Raw genomic sequence first — 5,288 nt, forward strand, 5'->3', positions numbered from 1 at the left:
CATGACAAGATGGCAATGGAGCCCCGATCCCCAACGGCGATTTTCTCCATTAGGGGAAGAAAATAGAGTAAATTTGTCCTCCACGGAGATGCTAACGGTTAAATCTTAGCCCTGTCAGGTGAGGAGGGGGTGGGAACATTCCCCACCTCCCCGTCTCCGTTCCCCGCTTGGTCCCTGATTGCATCCCATAACCGCCATAGCCCATAGAGGCCCAATCCATCCAGCCCAATACTCTTCCATATATAATGTGAACCTAGGGCTCCTCCTTCCCAGCATCCCTTTTCCCCTAGGCGCCGCACTTTCTTCCCCAAGCCGCAGCCCGCAACCGCAACCCCGCACGACGCTCGCACTTCCTTCCCCATACATCGCACGATTGCAGGAGTCGTGGCTATGAGGGCTCTGCCACCACCCCCTCATGCCCTAACCCCTCCCCCACCACTCTGATAGCTACGCCACCGCCACCCTTCCCCTCCCCCGTGGCTCTGAGAGCTCCACCGCCCCCCTCCCCCTTCCCCTTGGCCTCCGTGGGCCGTGGCTCTGAGAGCTCACTGAGAGCTATCCTAGGGATGACATTTGGAATTGGATCCTACATCATGGGCCAGTGAAGATCTTCGTCCTTTAGTGGCACCTGGAATTGGATCCTATCTTGGTCGCAATGGTGGTACTGATTTGAGACTTTTTATTTGTCTTGAATTTACATCTTAAAATGTGCAATTCATGTTATACTTAACTTAATTTGTTGCTACTAGCATTATGTTTGCTGTTGATTTATCAGGCATGGGAAACTCGACGGGGATGAAATCCCCATTCGAGGAGGGGGATGGGGACAATGTATCCCCGATGGCAGGGACAGAGACGGAGAGCGGGGAGTTTTCATTCACTCGAGAGGGGAGAGAACGTTCTGTTCAAACTCGACGGGGATAGCCCCGTTGCCATCTTGAAACACATGTTCATCATTGCTAGTGCACCATATGCTATGACATAGGCAAGTTGCCATTGCAAGGTCTAGCAATGCCTATGGCGTTGCATTTGCTGTTGTCACACCTACAACCGCAGCAAAACCATATGTTGCAATGCTTTGGCGTTGCGAATCCAACACATTTTCAATGCTTTCTAGAGAAGCGTTGTACAAACCTTTACCCACTCAAGCGCTTACAATGCCTCCCAACGACCAAAAAGTGTTGCTATTTCTGCTATTGCAACTATTTTTGGCCTATTGCTATGCGTTTCGAGCATTCAAATAGGGCAAAATTAGTAGTGCGCTGCCGGCCAATGTCCATGTACAGCAACGCCATGGCTGGTCCCCTGGACTTCTCACGCTGTGCTGGTGGATTTTGCAGTGCAAATCTGATTCCTACGCGTGACCTCCGAGGTGATCGAGCCGCTCTTCCCGTCTGTGCTTGTGAACCTTGACCATAGGCATCACTTCATCAGGAGACAGGTTGTCTCCTCACTTTCCACCATCTACAGCTTCCCGCATGGTGACTAGCTGATCCTCAATGCACTGGAGCTCATTGAGCAGTTCCTCGCATTTGAGAAGGATGAGTCCACATGGAGGAACGCATCCCCGATGCGCTAGAGACCATTGTGGATCTCATCCCAAGGTTTGCTGATCCTAGAACCGTGCCAACAAATTAACTCAGTGCTCTCCATGCACTCGTATCCCTTCCATCTCCACGCCCAAATCATATCCCCTCCATCTACAGCCATGCATGGAGGAGGGAAGTCTATGTTGGTCATGGAGGAGGGAAGCTCCACCCTCGGCCATGGAGGAGTCAGCCACCAAATGTCTCCTATCTCACTAGAGGGGGGTGAGGGTTGACTCAGGCCACCGGAGGTCTCCTGTCTCACTAGAGAGGGTGTGTTACGGGAAAACTGTAGAGTCAGAGAGGGGGTTGATGTAGAAAAGGCTGGCCGGGGCCTGGCTAGGAAAGAACAGCCACCCTCCACGTTCTTCTAGAGCCAAGCTAAGAGCTCAAAGTGGTTTCGCGGTGCCTGGCTTTGATCTTTTAACCAGCAACCAAACGGCAGGAAGTTTGATCTGTTAGCCTGGCTACTAATTAACAATAAAGTTCTCAATAGAGATAACTTAGCGAAAAGAAGGAAAGTAGAAGATGATAGTTATATTTTTTTGTCCTGGGAAAGAATCAATCATCATCTATTTTTTGAGTGATTTTTGGCTCAGTGGCAAAGAAATGGTCTTGTGAACATTATTACCGAGGCAGTTCTCTTGTCTATATAGGGCTGGTCTGGTTGTCCAGCTAGTGTTGACACACGGTGACCATTTTCCTTCTCTTAACCTTTCTTGTTACAGCTTGCAACGTCCAATTTGCATCACTAACTGCAGCAACCATGGTGGTCCCATTTCAAAAGGGACGTCAGAGTCAAAGATGGTGACCACCTACTGAAACTGCTGGATTTGGAGGACAACGACACCGCGCTTGCAGGATTCATTGCGAAGCAAGTACAGAGGTATGTCCATTGTTTTGTTTTGTACTCTACTTTTCTTTACTATGATTCTATCCTAATTTTTTAGAGTAGTTCTATCCTAATTGTTTGTTTCATTTTTTTAGTTGATGAGAGAAGGAAACAAGCTGCGACATTTTGGTCTTGCCTCCAAATATATTCCAGAATCTCTTAAGGTTAGTGCACACATCCAAATTAAACCAGTATTGGGCCATCCTCCAACTCTTAGATGTTGAGTATCTGATCATACCGCATGACTCAGTCTCGGACACACCACTCATTCCTACCAATTATAGATATGATTTGACCCCGAACGATCAAACTCATGCAAACTTCTCAAGGTTACATGGAATGACACTATACAAGACTATAGATAACCATTATACTTGCCTTCCAAAATGGTAAAGACACTAAAGATCAAGAGTAAAAACAAAGTCTTGTTTCGGGTGGGGTACTTTTTGATGCACCCCATCTTTCACTCAAAAAATGTCGATATAGATGTTGATGATCAATCATGATTACTTAATACGCTGCATATATTAGGCATGCTTGCACTCACTCCAATTCTCATGCGCCAGCTTGCGTAACTATGTACAAGTTGAGATAGTCTTACCTTGTGCACTAGCTCATCAGAGACAAAGAAAGAAGATAACCACACACAATGGGTTTTACTAATCCTCATGTGCCCACTTGCATGGCGTTTTTTACAGGGACTTGCATAGCATTGTACAAGTTGAGAGATAGTCTTACCTTCTGTACTAGCTCAGAGCTAAGAATGAAGACAACCACACACAATGGGTTAATAAATGTTTGACACAGGAACCACCAATGTCGTAGTGGATGGAAACCTTGATGATGCCCTCGATGGACATGATGGCCACGGCGCACACATAATACCATGGTTTAAAATAGTGGGCTACTGAAAATAGCAGCAACTTTTAATTGATGCAAAAAACATGCAATTTGGTGAACAAATATGCAACATGGTTCATGAAAATCCAGTGTTTAATTGTGCAAAATACCAAATTAGTAGCAAATGATAAGTAGGGAACAACTAATAAATTAGTAAGCCAGTGATAAGTAGGTAAAATAGGAAATAGCGCTGCTATTTTAACGCTAAGGCAACTTAGCAGCACTACAGCACGCAATAGCGGCCAAAGTTGGCACAGCGGCACAAAGAGCAACAACTTAGCGTCGAGTCTCTGCAGCCACTATAACGTCACCATAGCATGGTATTTTTTCCATGTATCGTACGGCGCCACCGTGAGACCAGAGCCAAGCCAAGCCAAGCCAAGCCAAGAACTTGTTACGTGAGAGCTGCGCTGGCGGCGCGGGCTACTACAATGAAGGAAGGAAGGAAGGAGGGAGGGAGAGTGGGAGAGGCATGCACTAGGTGGGGCATTACGTAGGCGAGTAGAGCGTGCGGCCGAGCTCAACGAGGGACATGCGCACACCAAAGTGTGATGCTGCATTGAAGGCCTGGCACAGGGCGTGGGTTTTCTTTATCGGCCAAAATGCATGAAAATTTCCATTCTATCTATGAGGTCCGACAAAATTGGATATCAGCCAATTTTTTCCTGTTTTTCCTCCTCCCAAGTGGACGGCTCAAATTTTTTTTCCTGTTTTTCCTCCTCTCAAGTGTTTTATTTTTGTTTTCATATATGAGTAACTGATGTTTTGTAGCTTAGAAATAGTTTAATGTCAAATTCTATGGTTTTTTTCAAAGTAATTTGATGTTTTAATTTGGTCCGATATTTCTGATATATCATGTTTGTCCTATTTATCCATTACCTCTGATAAATATTTACATCCAATAATGAAAACTCTGTATCGTAGCTCCGGCGTTCTCTAGCCACTTGCAGGCTCTGCCGCAAGGCCCCCACCGATGCCTTGTCACAGTCTACAAGTGTTGACATTAGTAGGTTTCTTGAGCTCTTGCCAGACAATTACGTTGTTACCTGACTTGTTCGATCGAGCCGGGCAGACGAGGAGGTTTGCAGAGTACAAACTGCAGAGTTCATCGTGCCATCTGCCTCGCCCATCGTCACCACATGATCCCTTCCTTCCTTATAAAGGCATATGCCACTGGCCACTCGATCGGCTAGCTTGCCACCATGTGGGCAGCAAGGCTTCCGACTATTCACTCTGAACAACTTTTTGAATTCCTGCCTGTGTTTTCTTTCTACTAATATGCAAGCAGGAGTCGTGACTATGCTTTGCCAGCAACTGCAGCTTGCTGGGAGGACACACACCAGCAACACCTCTGCCACTGTGAGTTTCCTTCTCATTGCTGGCACAGGTCTTGTGTCTTTGCCACTCACCATCCATGCATCACACAAGCTGCTGCACCGTTCAATCATTTGTTCAGACTTGCACTAGTAGAAAAGAGTACAACGCCGACACCCCTTTTTTATACTACAGGCGGTTGTAGTTATCACGCGCCTGTAGTGTAAAAAGGGCGGTGTCAGAACTACGAACCGTCTGTGAAGATGCATTTTCACAGGCGGTTTTCCTAACTGAACCGCCTGTAGAAATCATGCATTTCTACAGGCGGTTGTCTACTCAACATTGGCACAGCTGCTAGTCTCTCTATCCGAGAATAGGTTACTATTACAACATGCCTCATCGGAGAACCGTGACTCATTCAGCCATTCTTTCAAGGCATCATCAGGGCAGCCTAAAGCTTTACAGCACCCAGAGATAGAACCAGTTCACCTATACGGTTCTTACACATAGCACAACTACATAGCCCCCTTTCGTACTTACACATTTCTATTTTATGGCTATAGGACAGCCTCACATGTTCTTCTCTTGTGCTTCTA

At 46.4% G+C, this 5,288-nt stretch overlaps 1 long non-coding RNA gene across 2 annotated transcripts; it reads left to right on the forward strand.

Annotated features, from left to right (window-relative positions):
* Positions 1,874-4,195, forward strand: LOC110436048. 2 transcript variants are annotated; one of them, XR_002453751.1, is made up of 4 exons: positions 1,874-2,277; positions 2,374-2,472; positions 2,574-2,642; positions 3,286-4,195. It is a non-coding gene; the product is annotated as an uncharacterized LOC110436048 (long non-coding RNA). The 2 variants fall into 2 exon arrangements; XR_002453750.1 differs by having other exon boundaries at positions 1,874-2,472.

Source organism: Sorghum bicolor, chromosome 5 (assembly GCF_000003195.3).
Source record: "Sorghum bicolor cultivar BTx623 chromosome 5, Sorghum_bicolor_NCBIv3, whole genome shotgun sequence".
Taxonomy (NCBI): Eukaryota; Viridiplantae; Streptophyta; class Magnoliopsida; order Poales; family Poaceae; genus Sorghum; species Sorghum bicolor.